Raw genomic sequence first — 17553 nt, forward strand, 5'->3', positions numbered from 1 at the left:
TTGTTCTGAATCAGCTTTTCATTCTGTCTTTTAAACTCCTCACGTCATGTCACGCCACGCCCACGTCCATCCCGCGTCAATTGCTTTCACATCAAATTCGGCTCGGCAAAAAGACTATGGTCCGACGCAGGTCGAATGGCGAGTCGAGTTGACACGCCAGCCCGGATCGTCAGTGTGAAAGGAACAGCGGACACGCTAAATTCGCGAATTAAACGGGGGTTCTTCCTCAGTGTGAAAGGGGCTATAGATTTACTAATGACCACTCGCTACCTATTAACGCATTGCGTTGTGATGTCAGATAAACCGCCAAAAAGGCTGGATGGAAACTTGCTGTTAAACTAGCATAGTAGTTGATTTAGCCAACAAAATGGACAATTTTGTCACAAAAATACCAAAAATATCCACCGACCCAACACCGTCTTCCAGTGAGAACTCTACCGTGTCAACGACTGAGGACAGTAGCAGTGCAGATGTTAGGCAGAAAAAAGGTCGGACTTTTCAAGCTAGCTTGAAAAGTAAATACCCATGGATAGATTAAAAACGGTTTGCACTGTTGGATCGTGGATTTTTTTTTCCTTTATGTTCATCTGAGCCTTTTGCGTTAGGTTACATTGACATTAACTTCCCGTATGCATCACCAGTGTGTAGACTGTGTGTGTTTGTGAAAGAAAGCGTGTGCGTGACAAAATAGCAACGAGTCACGCAAGCACAGTGAGCACCCACCAGCAAAAACATAAATTGGCGCCCCTGGTGGACAGAGTGTGAGGAAAATAGTGAAGGAAATGTCAGATGAGGCAGTTACGTCGAGCGATTTGGATTAGAAGAAGCAACAGTAGCTGGGGGCCCAGCAGGGGAAGCACTTAGGGTAAACAGACTCTTGGGGGAAAGCAAGGAAGAAATTGAGGAGATATTTAAGTGGAGGGTGTGGCCCATGTGAGCCTTTTGAAACCAGGCAGCCATTTCAGGTGAGTTGGCCTGTATGGCCTTGTTTTTGCTGGCATTTTTAGTGACTGTAGGACTGTTTAGGTGAGTTTGTCTGCTGAATCTGCTAGTGTGTCTTGTACTGCCTCCACCTCTTTCCCCCTCTTTACTTTCATTACCCCCTACCCGAACCAGGGTTTGAATCCCATACCTACTTATCTTTACCTCTTCTATTTCTACCCCCTACCCGAACCAAGGTTTGTATCCCCACCCCGCAATGACTGGTGTGCAGTTGATGAGAGGCTGGGGTAGCTGATAATAATGCTGCTTGTGGAAAAAAAAGGTGGTTGCTGTGATGTGAGGAGCAATGACGGCTGTCATTAGGGAGTGACTCTGGGACGCCAGTGATCACTGTCTAGCCTCCTGAAGGTGTCGTGGGCCCAACTAGATGAAACACTGATGAAAGGAGGTTCCCACCTGATGACCCCAATGACATGTTGGTCAGCATTGCTCACTGGTATATAGGGATTATAGGGAGTTATTCACTGAGTCTGGTCCATTTTTTTAGCACAAGTTTCTTGTGTTTACTTTGAATACAGTAAAAAAAAATGTGCGCACAAAAAGGATCATGTTGGTGTTCAATATTTCTATAGCCAAGCTAAACTATGTGATTTTAAAGTTTTTACAGTAAAAAGTCACCCCTCACGTTCCTTAAATCATTCTTTTGGGTTTACATCAGGAAACAGTTTGTGTACCTTTAGCAAACAAACAAAAAACAAGACCATTCATGTTCGTTGCAATACTGATGTTTAATATGGATAAATAGAATGTGATAGGCTCTGATTGACTTTCATCCTATCTTTTTATGTGTATTATGTTTGATTACTTTTATAGATATCTGTTTGGTGATATTTATGTTGTAAGTCTTCTACTGAAGACAATTTTCTATCACAGAGATGATTTAATCTTAATTCAATTTGAATTGGAATTAGATTTTTGTTTTATTATCATTCAATGTGCACCTTTCCCTTTGTGGTCTTTTGAATTCTCGGTTTTATCGTTTCTCGGCTATTTTACTCGGACTGCTCCATCTCTCCAAAACACAAAACCACAAAACACATTCATCAGTATTTAACACCAAGTTTGCTTTCTATATCTTTTTGCCATTCTAAATGAGAAATACCTCCTGTCTCTCTGGTAGTCCAAGTCTCTGAGCCAAGCTCCGTTCTCTGTTATTTTCTCTTGATTAAATCATTGTGAAACATTTTCATCTAAATAACACTCCTTTATTATGAAGACTATGATGATCTAACTGCCTTTTATATTACTGAAGACAGAGACATTCTACTTATGGGGTTTCACACTTGTGAAAGCCTGCAGTAGCTTTGGATACAGTATATTGTGTCTTTTTTTGTATCTTCTTAACATTATCCACTGGGCTTATTTTTCTGTAAAATGTTTTCAGATATTTTAACAACATGCAAACCAGAAAGTTGTTTAGTTGTGTGAGCAGATTACAGAACTTTCAAAAGCTAAGTATTGGAAATAAGAAATAAGACTCCAAATCCAAATGAGTTAAAGAGAGGATTGCAAGGAGGACGTTTAAACTATCTCTTCCCTTCATCATGAAAAATGTCCGATAAGCAGTTAAAAAGATAGTAGGGTTGACAAAGATACAGTGGAAAAATCAGAAATACATTATTTTGTATTTCACCGTCTGCAGGAGCATATTCCAGACTTCAGACTCCAACCTGTTTCAGAACTCATAGCAGATAGACACAGCAGCAAAAAAAAAGGAGGAAAAAAAAGCAGTAACAAAAAAAGGAGGGATTGCAACTGCCATATATTACTGTAAATAAAAGGATCTGGACCAATTGTTTCGATCTTGTCCACTGAAAGAGTTCAGCTGTCTTACCTGCCTATGCTGCATAATCAATTAGCTGTTGCTAAGCTATAAACTTAACACCCCAATACATTCATGGCAGATCTCAGAGATTTCAGTCACACCTCTCTCTCTGACTGGCTTAAATTTTCCAACAGTTTGTCAGCTACTTTTTTGTTAATTATATTCTGTCATTTATCAATTTGGTTATATTTCATCCACAATTTATTCTGTAATGATTTAATATCAATTCGAGGCTTTCAATTTACTGGTCCATTTTTGTTCCAACCCTCACCTATGGTCACGAGACCTGGATTGTGATGGAAAGAACGAGATCGCAGATACAATCTTTTTTTACAATACGATCGAGGCTGAAATGGGTTTCCTTCAGAGGTTGGCTTGGCTCAGCCTTAGAGATAAGGTGAGAATCTCGGCCATCCGGTGGGAGCTCGGAGTAGAGTCACTGTTCCTCCGCATCAAACGGAGTTAGCTAAGGTTGTTCAGGCATCTGGTTAGGGTACCTCCTGGTTGCCTCCCTTTGGAGGTTTTCCGGTCACGTCCTACTGAGAGGAGGCCCCGGGGCAGACCCAGGACTCGCTGGAGGGATTATATGTCCCTTCTGGCCTGGGAACACCTCGGGATCCCCCAGTAGGAGCTGGAGAGTGTCGCTGTGGGAGGGATGTAAATGTAAATGTAAATGTTCTTTATTTATACAGCCTTTTACAGACAATCGTTACGATGTACCAAAGTGCTTTACAGCAGGTAATAAATAAAGAGAAGAATAAGTAAAAACAAATAAAAACAATAAAAGAACAGTGAAAGCAATAAAATAAAACAAAATCGAATAAGATAAAACTGTCATCATACTACTGGGTATTAAAAGCAATCCTAAATAAGTAAGTTTTTAGCCTAGATTTGAAGAGGCCCAGATCAGAAATAAGACGCAGCTTGACGGGGAGCTTATTCCAGAGCCTGGGGACAGCGACGGAAAAGGCTCGATCACCCCAGTGTTTGTATTCTGACCTGGGCACTTCCAGCAAAAATTGATTTTTTGACCTCAGGGCTCTACCAGGATTGCGGACTGTTAAAAGCTCAGATAAATATGATGGGGCGAGGCCGTAAAGAGCTTTAAAAACAAACATTAAAAGTTTAAAATCAATTCTATAAAGGACAGGAAGCCAATGGAGGGAGTTAAGAACAGGAGTGATGTACACACGTCTGTTAGTGTTTGTTAAAAGACGGGCAGCAGCGTTTTGCACAAGTTGAAGGCGACTGAGAGAAGACTGGGAGACGCCAACATAAAGTGTATTGCAATAGTCTAACCTTGAACTTATTAGGGCATGGATGGCTTTCTCAAGGTCATGACGACTTGAGAAAGCAACTTGAGAAAGTGTCTTAAGGAGCTGCAGGAGCAACCAGCCTTCACCAGATTATCTCACTTCACCAGTGGTAATTAGGTCAACTCCTGTGTTCCATAGAGAGTTATTTTCAAGTATTTATCTTCCCCTCTTGTTTTCTTCAGTGCTGCTTCTGTAGTCGATTCTCCTCACCCTGGATTCCCATGCTAAGGACTTAGCATTCATTTTTGGATTACTGACACCTTCCTGTTTCCCCTACCTGATTGCTCGCCCTGCCGTCGACTCAGAACCACTGCACCACAGCCAGCATTCTCCCCTTCAATTTTGGATTCCCACCTGGACCTAGTAAGAACTGATCATTACCTTTGTCTGGACAAATCACCTTATCCTTATATCAGTTTAGACTACTTTTTTTACTTTAAATGCGTGGGTTTCACTGACAGAATAAACTGATCAATAAATAGACAATAAACTATTTCTTGTTTATAGAATGGTTGGTGACAGTGGTACTTATTACAATGACAATAAAAATATTCTGATATTACAGGAAAAATGTATTTAATGTAGAACTATTCAAAATGATTGTCTGTAAAATCTTAATTGAATAAAATGTACATTCACACCATAACTGAAAAAAATACATTTCATACTTTATCTTTACTTATACATACAGTATATAGTATTCTTATTCAGTTGATGAAGTATGACCCAAAACCAAATTTGTTTAATGTTGCAAATAAAAATTTCTAGTTAACTCAATCAAATGCTTTTTTTTGTATCTAGAGAGACAATTGTGGTTCCAAGTTGATGGTAGAATAGATGATAGATAATCTGCCATTCTCCTTAACTTGTGATACCATTTTGTGAAATGTAGGTGCCAAAACAGTCCAAAAGTCTTTGTAGAACCATCTGGTCCTGGGGCTTTATAACTAAGCATATGTTGACGGACTTCATGGAGTTAGCCTATCGAGAGAAGTGAATCCATAGTTATAATCTGTTCAAGTTGTAATTTTGGAAGGCTGATGTTACTAAGAAACTGATCAATGTTACCGTTTAGTAGATCATTTTGTGATGAATATCACATGATGAGTTGTGTTTTTGTCAATAATTTTATTTAACTCGAGTTTAGTTTTCCTTAATTTATTCAGAATGTGTTCCTCTTGGTAAGCACTGTAGGCATCTTCTAATAATTCAATCTAATTCCAATATTCTTGAACTCTCCTTGTTTTTGTAAAAAAGAGATTATTTTGGTTCACATTACTGCGCATAACTTCAGACATATCTAAAAGTACTTTCTACTTTGAAAGCCAAAGTTTTTTTGTATATCAAAAAAACATATTGCAAAATAACACATCTAGCCATACGGTTGCTGAATGGCATTACTTTTGTCCCTGTTACTATTATGGAATCTTGGAGTTACTTTTAAGCAGTACAGTAAAGGCAGGAAAGCAGGGTTAGAGAGCCTCAGCAGGTTTCAATCTCCAATTTGTTTGTCATTCTAAGGTTTCACTTTGGAGTTTGCATGGTCTCCTAGTTGCCTGCATGAGTTTCTTGCTAGGCACCAGTATCTGCCCACAGTTCAAAGCCATGCATGATTGAGTTAAGTAGTGATTCCATACTGACCATAGGTATGAGACTATAAAGTAATCTGTCTGAAGAGATAACCCTTTTTTAAAGATTTATTTTAGAGAAATTAAGTTTGTTTTATTTTTTTACGAGAAAGAATTTATTGGCAAACATACTAAGCACACAACTTTTACCTCTTGTCTTACAAAAGTTTAAAGTTGAATAATGCTTTCTGAATCAATATGAATGCTTTATAAATTACTTTAATGGACCCCTTTTGATCTGCATTTTACACCAAGGGGGGAAAACAAAAAAAATCCTGTTGTTTTTGCTGCTGTTTTTTTTTTTTTTTTTTTAAAGTTTTCATTCACAAATGCATCTTACAGCTACCCCACGCCTCCCCCATTTATGATGCATTTATGAGTAGCATATAGCACAAAGATTTATCTTGGAATCGCTTGACTGATTCCAAGAACTCAATTTGCAGAGTAAAAAATGCAAAACTTGAAAAGCTGAGTTCATATTTTAAACCTAATGTGGAACAAAGCATTGCTGTGGAGGGATGGATGGGCCCTTATCTTCATTTCTCAACCTCTCTTGTATGTTATAGCCAGGGAAGCAAAACTGAGGAGGAAGACAACAGTTTTTCCCAGAAGCATCCAGATCCACATTTGACCATGCAGACCTGCATGGACACAGATGGGTGAAATTTTAAATACATGAGATTCACCAGCAACAAAGGTGTAGATGAGAACACAAGGAGAGAGAAGTAAGGGGAAAAAAAGACTTAAATAAAAGACTTAATCTCTGTCAGTCTGACTTTCTCTCATTATGAGAAGTTGTCTGTGTTTATGGCTTATTTGTTAATAAGCCATAAACACATAACACAAAAATGATATTATGTCACACCTAACATGCAGTTGGTATTGAGTGCACAGATAAGACACAGTTAGTATGGCTTATCAGATCATACACACTTGAGGTTGTATCGGAGAATATACAAAACTGGTAGGACTGAAAGGAGCATACAGGCAGCTGTCTGTAGGGCCCCTTTTGTCACTACATTGTATCATAATCATATGGACATTTATAGTACAAGGAACCAAAGTATCAGGGAGCTTTCTTTCAGAGCTGATTTTATAAGCTGGAGTCTTTGGAAGTTATCAGGGAAAATCAGTTGATCAAAATCCTATTGACTATAGCTTGAGCCCATATCGAACATGTACTTTAGAATTTAAAGCAGTAGTGACGAAAAGGAATCCTGATCAATTAAACAACAGTAATCGGATAAAACACTTGGATAATGTAATTTACAGTTCTGCTTTTGAGCATGTGAATCATCACAAAGAGTCACAAAACAAGTACAAGGTCAAACAAAATTAGCAGAAACAAAAAATGAATGTATGCTTTTACCTGTTGCATCACTGTGCTGACGAGTGCCGTTACATGTGGGGGTGCTGGGGGTGCTGGGTGTGGTCAGGATAGATGTTTCTGTCCAATTATCTGAAGGAAGGATAGTTTAATAATCAATAAAAAAAAGTTATATAATCCATATGCTCATGGTACGTTATGCAATTGAAACTTTAACTTGAAAAATAATGAAGGAAAGTCAACCACTCTTTTGTTGTTATGCAAGCAGAATAACTATCAGATAAACCATAAGTTTGAGCAAGAATGAGCATGGTCACATGACACTAGAAAAAAAAAAGAAGATTGTGCTCACCAGACCAAAATCAGACTTCTAGAATGTATGAGAAAATGTTCCACATCCAAATTAAATTGTACAAATTCGAAACTCTCTAAGTTGGACTAACACATTCAGTTTATATAGTTGGCTATCACATTTTTTTGGACTTGGGTGCTATGCACACGCTCCAAAGTTCCATATTTTTTTGGCATATTTATAAAAAGGTAAAAAGTGCTTGTTCTCTCAAGATAAAAGTGACCATAATTTGTCATTTCAGCCAAGTAAACTATGTTTTCCTGTCACTGGCTGAAGCATGTACAGAGTTGGTTAAAGTCCCACAGATACCACTGTCTATGTTCAGGAGCAGACATTAATTGAATTTAGTGCAGCAAACAGAATTAAACATACAACAATTAGCCTTGTAATCTTGAGGTAAGAGAATACTCTTGAGAAACTCGAGAAAATGCAGGCAAGGCCACTATTGCCTTTCATACAAAAACTTGCTATCATTTACAGATTTTTATAATTCTGTTGTCAAATAACTAAATGTCAAAGAAATTGTAACTGAAAGGCAGCCCGTTAAGACTGCGTCAACTCAAGGTCACCTAAAGCCTTTCTAAACTGTAGCTCTACCCTAATAAAATCCCAATTCTTATAACCAGAATTATCTAACAAAATCACCCATTGAGTATCTTTAGCACATCTGTGCAGTGGTTTTCATTTCCAGCTGGAGAAAAAAGTGCTTGCACTTTCAGGAGAAAGTGAGGTCATTTTGGTCCAAACTTTTTCTGCTGTCACTGTACAATTGTATTTTAAAGCAGGAAATTGTCAGTTTAACATACGCTCTTGTGAGCTGAAATACAAGGGAGGGTGTGCAGTGTGACCTGATGTAGAAATTAGGCTTTGAAAATCATTCTGTTTTCTTTAACATTGAGAATAGCAAATACGGCTCCTTTTTGTGTTGATATTTCTACTATATTTATTTGTAAGTATCTATAATAGTGAGGAGTGAGTGGAAAGTAGGATTCGAGTTGGAACAAGGTAAAATTTTAAGAGTAACTTTTACCAGCTTGGAAAACATCAGAAACATTTTTATTGCCAAGTAGGCTTACACATAAAAGGAATTTGTTGTGGTGTGCTGGTGCTTTGTTTTCCGAAAAATTAAATAAAAAAAACAATAAGAACCATAAGTAAAAGTGGAAGTGAAACAATGGAATAAGTATGTACAGGTATTGTGTAGACAGTCCGTGCAGGAGATGGTACACAGAAATGTAATGTGCAGAGGGTGGTGGGGGTGGGGGGTATCTGGTCTTGTTTATGAGGCCAGCTGCAGAGGGGAAGAAACTGTTCTTGTGGCGTGAGGTCTTGATGGACCGCAGCCACCTGCCCAGAGGGGAGTGGGTCGAAGAGTTTGTGCCCGGGGTGGGAGGTGTCAGCTGCAATCATTATCATTGAACATTATCTTTTTTGTCTCTTTGGTTCTTCTTGCTGCTGTTTCCAACATCAGAACATCACTTTGCTGGCAAAGTAGCAAGGTCCTTAGGAGGTTAGACCAGTGTTTCTCAATTCCACTCCTCGGGACCCATTGCCCTGCATATTTTCGATGTTTCCCTCCTCCAGCATACCTGATTCAAATGAATGGCTCCTTATCGGGCCACCGCAGAGCTTGATGACAAGTTCATTAAGTGCATGTAGACACATCATCTGACAAGAAATTGGATCGGATCGGATTACTCGCGATCAGATTAAGAGTGGCGAGTGGCCCTATTGCAGAGAGAACAGGGTAGTCTCCGAAATATTTTGTATATAAGCAGGAAACCCAACAAACATGAAGTCAGGTGGTGGGAAAAAGAATGCCTGGCTATTAAGTGGGCATTGGACTCTCTTCGCTACTATCTGCTCGGGAGGAAATTCCTCCTGATTATTGTGCACTGTCATGGCTGAAAATTATGAGAGACACTAATTCTAAGGAGATGGTTCCTTGCCATGCACACACAGCTAAAAGAATACAGTTCTGCAATATTTTTACCATCTGGCTAGCTTGTTGAATTGTATAGCTCACATTGTGTTGTGTTTTGAGTAGTGTGCACTACCTTAAATACTATTGTTTACAGAGCATTAGCATTGACAGGACATGTTAATTATGAGTAGCAGCTAAGTCATTTTAACTGACCCTCTTGTGTATGTTTTGAGTGGCCATATCCAGGTGCGAGAAACATAACAATATCACAGAGCACTTTGAAGACATTTATTTGAATGGTTGGATTGATGCATGTGTTGTTTTCTTGCCGCACCTGTATTCAGTTTCCTGGTCTGGCATTTAAACCAGAATGAGGAATGTCCCAATGCTTCTATAGAGCAAGGAGCATGGGATGTACCAAGAGTAAGACACTACATATGGTTTCTTCCAAGTGTTGTTGCACGAATACTCTTGGAAGATTTAAAAACAGAGGAAATGTAAATATTTTATTGTAATGACAATTTTATTGGTAATTTTATATTCATGCATATGTTTTGTGTATAAGTACGCTTGTGTTGTATGAATGACTACCAATTAATGTTGGCTTGGCCCAGGAAAGGCAGCAGTGCTAGACCCCTATAGATAAGGGTCTAGTGTTTATCATGTAATTGTTAAGTTCTAGTTGGTTAATTTTGAAGACTTTTGTAGTTGGTTACCTTGGGTTTTTTTTATTTGTTATTTTTCCTCTACAATGCACCTTTGCACAACGGCACAAGTCACTTTATTGGTAAACAAAATAAGAATCAAGTACCAGGTGAGATTTTGAGTGAAGCCGTCTGTTAGGATTTGATGTTTTTGGGTGAGTGAGCGATCTGGCTGCAGAGAGGATCTTCGCTGGAGAGTGAGCCAGTTCTGGGTGGTTGCACACCTGAGGCCAATCCATCATCAAACTGGCTGGTGCTTAAAAGGAGAAGGATGATCACCTCGCGTCGCTGGATGATTAACCCAGACGACAATCCGAGAGCCCAGTCGGTCCTCAACCTTCCCGGAAAGACGCAACTAGCGAACAGCTGTCTCATACCTCCTTCCTCTGCCTGCCCACTCTCCAGCGCGACGCCTCCAGCAGACCTTATCCTCCCGGACCCTTCTCTCACCCCTCCTTGGACCACCAAGGGAACCTTCTGCAGACCCTCCACATCTATCCTCTACCCCGTCCACGTTTCCCCCCTTCAACAACCAAGTAAGCATATTCTTCAGTGATCCGCTAAGACCCATCTACAACCGCTAATCTGTCTGCTTCCCTTCCTCAGACTAACCACAAGGCTGGTTGAGACTTCACCACCATTAACATCCCTTGTCCTGTTTTCTGGATCCCTGTTGTCACAGCAACAAAGCATTCAAATCTACTGGTTTCCGTGTTGATTCTGCATGTGGGTCAGAAAACTTAAAGGCAACATGACACCGCCTTCTTCAACCACTCAGCCAAATCCTACAGTGTCAAAGTGAATCCATGGGAGTCTTTTTTTATAAATATGTATATATATCAGCCGTGGCTATTCAGAGACCACACGGGAAGCCGGACAGCCTCTCCCATTCTCTGGCGAAATTGCTATATCATTCTATGTTAAATTGACGATAAAACAGTTATTCACAAAACACAAGATATGCCCAATACTGCATTTACTTTCATAACTACAACATGTTGTCCTGTAGCTTAATGACGTGATTTGTTCTGAAATCGCCACCGTTCACTGAGGAAATCATGTTGTGAAGCCGCCACTAACAGCCAGGCTTCCGAGCCGAGGGCTGCCCGGCTTCAGGAGTGGGCGGGAGAGTCAAGTTTTTTTTTCTACAATTCTAGGTCATCATTGGCTAAATCGACAAAAACTCATGACTTCCGAGGCTGCTCGGCATCTCTGGGGGTAGATTAGACGTGGGCGTGTCAATATGAGGGGCTGTGTCGTGATGATTGGAGTCAGTGTTTGTCCATCATGAGAGAACTTGTGGCAACCGAATTTTTAAGCGGGGAGAAGCACGCTGGAACTTCAGTCCCAAAGCGGATACGAAAGAGACTGGTTGTCTGTGAAAGTGCTGTCGGAGTTTCACTCATTTTCCATCGTTGCCATTTCCATCTTCACACACATACACTTTTGTAAATATTACACTGTAAATAAGAAACCCATCCTTGTTGTTTAGAAGTATACCTTCTTTCTGTGTATTTGCTGGGCATACTTGTCATACTAGACACAGCTATGTTATAACTAATTATTTTTAACTTTGCTATCTTCTGCTTTGGGATGACACGAGCCACTACAACCTTGAACGCGTAATATGGGCTTCCCCTGTTTTAAAAGTCAGCAGCCGCCACTGATATATACACAGTATATAGACATAAATATTTTCACAAATGCAGTCTCTGGTACATTCTGACTTACTTTGCCATAGTTTTTTTTTATTCAGCCAGTAGGAGCTAAATGAATGGCTTTTGTAAAAACTGATGACATTGCTAGCTCCAGAGGCAGGGTTGTGTCTTCACATGAAAACGTGACACAAAACATGAAGTATAATTATCTAAAAAACACACCTACCTGCAATCTCAACCGGAACTGAAGGGCTGATTGTATCTGGCGGTTGGGTCATGCAGCTGTAATTACCGGTGTTTTCTTTTGTTGCAAAGTTGATATGTAGTTCCACGGTCAAATTGGGGTGGATGGAGGTAACATTGACGAGGGGTATTTTATCCTATAGGACAAATAAAAAAAAAATCACATTTGACCTTTTTTTGGCAGATAAAGTGAAATATTTCAAGCTCATAAACCTGCAAAGCCAAGAGGACTTGATAGCATAAGCAACCTTCTTAAGAAAACATTCAAAAGCCAGAGAAGTCCAGTTTCACTCTCTCTATCAGGTTTTATTCACAACACCACTTGATAGATTCAGAGTGGCACTATTGTTTTTGAAAGGGGAGTGAACTGGATAAATCAATGTAAGTTGTGAAAAAAGACAAAGATGTAATGTCTCTAATAGTTATCACATCATGTTTCTAGTTTCTTCAGGAGCAGGGAAATAAATGGGTTTTGTGGTTAATATTAGGTTTTCAAGAGGACCCTATGGTTACCTTGAACTTACCAAAAACATTATATACCATTTACTTATCCACAATCAGAAGTACTGTAACTACTTAAAAGTGTAGCCCTAAATGCTTTAAATGACAACCAAAATCATGATACATAAAAAGAGAGTATTCTTACTTGTTACATCATTTAAGGCTTACTAAAGTTTACTGATATATTTGATAGTTCTTTAAAATCTTAAAAGAATGTTTGACTACCTTATTCCCACATTCTCTCCACAGCTGTGCAACATGTTGGGCACTTAAACATGTGAACTCACAACTCAGTTTGAAATGTGCTCCAGTACGCACAAACATTTTCCTGGGAGAAATGCTCACAAGAGCTTGACTGCAAACGCCTACAGAAACAGAGATGAAACTGCCTGATTTAAAAAAACAAACAACACACATTATATACAACACATCTCATGAGTGTAAGTATATCAAGAAAGTATGACAGTGTGATAGTGAGCCTGACACTCATTTGTCATACATTTTTTGATTTGCATGTTCTTGATATTGCCCTTAATGGCACACATTATTTTAAAAAATCAAAACTGATCTGGCATATAATGCTGCAAATGGTCATATGCAACAGTGCACTGCAAAATTTTGTGAAATTGGTTTAAAATAAAACATAAACTTTATGAATTAGTAATTCACAATTACGAAAGATAATCTCACCATCAACAGGAGTCCAGCACAACAAACTTATGAGCAGAGCCAACATGTCTGTGATTCCCTTTTGTGTATTCGTCACTCGCCTGTCACTGACAGTATACCTGGTTTCCACACTGCATATATTTTACATTCACACACACAAAGTGGAACTGACATCAACAACTTGCTGATGTCAGTTCCAGACAGGATGTATATTTGTGCATTTTTGAGACGATGAAGGTTATGATAACCAGAGCAGGAAAGGTTACTGCTGACAATACTGATCAAAACGCTATCACTGTTAACAGTGTGCATAGATGTTAGCTATGGCTAAGAAAATCCATTAATCTACTGCAACACTCAATGGTTAAAAAGAATCAAGGTGGCTATAATGAACATCAGATCAGTAACATTACATTTTTTGTCATCCATCTAACCAAAAAGATGAATGCAACTTTAAACTAGGTGCAACATGGCAGTATAAAATGGTATATTTAACTGCAGCCTATGAATTGGTTGGCATAATACCCATCTATAATACCTGTGCACAACTAAAGTTTTAAAGTTATACTGAAATTAACATAAGAAAAAACAACTGAAAATGAGTTGTATAGACAGGAAATGCTAGTTTAAACATGGGTAGGTTGTGTGATTGCCTTGGTAGGTTTCTGGAAGTAGCTAATTTGTGTTGATGATTGAAGGATTATGAAACAGGTGATAGCAAACGAATATATTCATTAGTCTTAAAGGGGAACTCCGGTATTTTCAACATTAAGCCTCTTTTCTGAGTCGTCTGCAATGTTTTAGAACCCCCCTCACCGCTTTTTTGATGTTTACTGCTGTCTCCGGTATTTGCCTAATTTTGATTCTTCTCAACCTGCTTCAGAATGGCAAGTCATGTGCATGTCCAAAAAGGTCCGTAAAAGCACAATAAACGTCCGTTTTCAAAATCATCAACTCACCGGAGTGGTTACTGGTGTGCACTGGTAATCCATATCAAATTTCGTAGCGAAAAGTTGCTTCTGTCGTGTTTTATTTGACATTTTGTAAATCCCATTTAGTTCTGTTGAAGACTGGATGTTCGTTGATATTACTCCTCCACCGAACCCGGAAAGAGGACATGTTTGTAGTTCTCTCGCACCGGAAATTCAAACCAGGATAATACACCTAGCAGCATTTCCGGTGCCTGGTTTATAGTCGGTAACGCAAGAGGCAAAGCCAGACGCAAGAAGAAACGCAAGCCCTTGCGCGGTTGCAAGCCCCCCCTTGCGTGCTTCTGTGTGTCACCTCAATTTTCTAAACTTCACGCAATGTGAAAAAAAAAAAAAAGACGCAAGCCACTATCTACCACCTCCTGTCCTGGCGGTGAATTGCCAAGCAGCACACGCATAGCTAGCTAAATAGGCATAAACGTCTCGAGCCATTAACACACGCGCAAGAAGAAAGCGCAAGGGCAGTTAAAAGAAGTATAACTCGGCCTTCAGTCTTGAGATCCTGTCCATGAAAACCACAGGATCGGTGACAAGGGGCAGCTCTGGCAAAGTCCAACACGCACTGTAAACAAGTTCGAAGGACCGGATAGCTCATAAAAGCAGCTCCAGGAACCCATACTTCCTCAGCACCCCCCCCCCCAAAGAATCTCTCAGGTGACATGATCATAAGCCTTTTCCAAGTGTACAAAACACATGCTGACTCCTGACCCTCATTACTCGTTTGAGCTTACCAGGTGTGTTCGGCAGTCCCCCAAAAGAACGATGGAGTTTCCAGGTGACGCCACCCAGAGACTCCTACAAGGCTGAGTGATCTGAGCTGCCATTTGGTGCATACGCACAAAGAACAGTCAGAACGGTTCAAGGAGGGCATTACACTAAGGTTTGCAATTGCCTTGGGCCACAAGCTGTCAAGGGTACCTATAAAATGCCCAGTCAACTTACTGCAGGGGTTTTATTTGAATTTTTCACTTGTGATCTGTGTTTATCAAAAAACTAAAATGGAGAAAGAACACAATAAAGAAGCTGCTTCATTCACACTCAGCTCAGGCTGCCACCGGAAGTGCCATTGCCAGTTGCCACTGCTACGATTTGAGCTTGCTGTCTTTCATGGATACCTGGCATAAACTGTCCCAGAAAACTACAGGTATCCACAGCTAAAAGAAATAACCTGCCAGTCTTGTGAAGGAAAGTTGCATGCACACTGTGTCATTGCATTTTTTATGTGATTTATTAATTTTTTTTTACTTTGGAACTGAGCAGTGATCCCTGTTTTCTTTTAGATAAAGTGCACTTAAAAAAAGAAAAAGCTACAAATAGTCCCTGCTGGCTTGCACTTGAAAGGGGCTCTGAGGTGGCCCGTATTCACAATGGTATGAGGTATTTGTCTCACTTTGTGTCAGACCAAATTGTAATCAAAAAGTCTCTGTGGAAAGAGGGAACTGAATGCCACTGAACTGGCCTGGCAGAGAATCATGAGATAACAAGTCAACTTAAATTAAATTGAATAAAAATTAGTAATGATGTCTTCATATAATTAAGTAAATATATGCCAAAAATCCAGTTAAAACTAAAACTATATCAAAACAAACAGAAGTGGGAAAAAAAGAAAAAACATTTTATGAAACAAATGTGCTGTAGAAGAGGTCAGTAAATAAATAAATTAGGCCTCCTAAATAATCTTAGCAAGGTGTGGTGAACGTACAAGGAACTTTCCCCCCCCCCCAAAAATCGAACTATTCATGCCCCACTTTCACACATAATCTCCACAAACGCGCAGGTTTTATGTTGATATTCTTCAAAGCAGTCTACGCTCGATCCATGCTTTTATTTTTTCATGCGCACAGTAAATTTGCATCTACGCAAATTGCGTTAAGGTCACTGCCGAGGCTCTTCAGCTGGTTAGCCAAACATCCACAGAAAAGAGATGAGCAGGAAAACGAGAACAATTTATTCCAAGCTTGCGAAATAGTGAAATAGTTAAGAAAATCGATCCAGGTACGTAAATCCAACTTTCAACTTTGCACAATTGTGTTGTTAGCATTTGCTTGCAACGTTTTGAATGACAGTGTGTAGAAGCTGAAATTCACCGATAACCAACACTGGCTAGTTAGCTGGCTGGCTAACATTTTAGCTTCTATCAAGCTATGCCTGACTACTACTGTGGAGCCCAGTAAACGCTAGCTGATTTGATTATCTTGGTAAACTATTTACCACCGTCTGTTCATATTCCCATTACATTCTCTGGTAGTCCTGTGCTTAATGTTTACTGTTGCGTTCTCTCATTTACCTACTTAAAAACTGTTTCAATGAAGCTAACATTTCATTTTCCGGCTACACTAAGGCCAAACACACAAACGACTTACTGTGGCCTAAACGTAACTTCTTGCGCGTTAGCTTTATTGCTAGTTCGGTGTACAGTAACGCAATAATTATAGATTTAGCTTTGGAGGCAACCAGTAAATGTCTTGTAACGATAGCATACCCAAAGTTAACACATTCAACGGTATGTGCTCTCCTAATATTGAAATCTGCAGCAGTCGTATCAGCTAACGTAAGAGCTAAAAGCAAACTCGAGCACCTTTGATCCTCACCCTAAAAGCTTTCTTTCCCAATTTTTTTTTTTTTATAAAGTCGGCTTGAATTACTTTTTTTATATTCACTTGTACGTTTACATCATATTAAGAAATGTGTAGGAAGCGACGCGGCCAAGATTATCATTAGAGTGTAGGTGGTGAGCTAACGCCACGATGATACATTTTGATAGGCTCTATTCCTCCTAAAATCCTCATCTAGGGCTCTGGTTGTTATAAAAGTCTTTTATTCCCTGCTGTGCTGCTGGCAATCATTAGATCGGTGCCATTGACAGATAACTATTCCATCTAAACAATTCTTTTAAGATACTACGCACAGATATTGCAAAAAGAACAGAGGGAACGTAAACATTCTAAATGTTGTATATTAAATATTCTATAAAATTTATTGAAAAGTCGCTATTAGAATTTTGGCCAGTGTAGAGTGAGAGTACACTCCTCAGCCTCCCTGGTAAGGTCTATTTGGGGGTACTGGAGTGGAGGATCCGTCGGAATAGTGGACCAGCTCTACACCCTCAGCAGGGTCCTGGAGGGTGCATGGGAGTTCGCTCAACCAGTCCACATGTGTTTTGTGGACTTGGATAAGGTGTTCCACCATGTCCCTTGGGGATTCCTGTGGGGGGTGCTCCAGGAGTATGGAGTGCTAGACCCCTTGATAGGAGCTGTTCGATCTCTGTATGACCGGTGTCAGAGTTTGGTCCGCATTGCTGGCAGTAAGTCGGATGTGTTTCCGGTGAGGGTTGGACACCGTCAGGGCTGCCCTTTGTCACCGATTCTGTTCATAATTTTTATGGACAGAATTTCTAGGTACGGCCATGGTGTTG

The 17553-nt window shown here is 39.7% G+C and overlaps 1 protein-coding gene across 1 annotated transcript in view; it reads left to right on the top strand.

Moving 5' to 3' along the window:
• The first annotated feature begins 16017 nt into the window (after nt 1-16017).
• LOC142399437 (casein kinase I-like) overlaps nt 16018-17553 on the top strand; it is a 33706-nt gene continuing 32170 nt past the window's right edge. Inside the window, exon 1 of the mRNA XM_075484096.1 lies at nt 16018-16133. The gene's annotated coding sequence lies outside the window, so the exon portion shown is untranslated. The remainder of the gene's footprint in view (nt 16134-17553) is intronic.

The sequence above is a fragment of the Odontesthes bonariensis genome, chromosome 14 (genome assembly GCF_027942865.1).
Source record: "Odontesthes bonariensis isolate fOdoBon6 chromosome 14, fOdoBon6.hap1, whole genome shotgun sequence".
Classification (NCBI taxonomy): Eukaryota; Metazoa; Chordata; class Actinopteri; order Atheriniformes; family Atherinopsidae; genus Odontesthes; species Odontesthes bonariensis.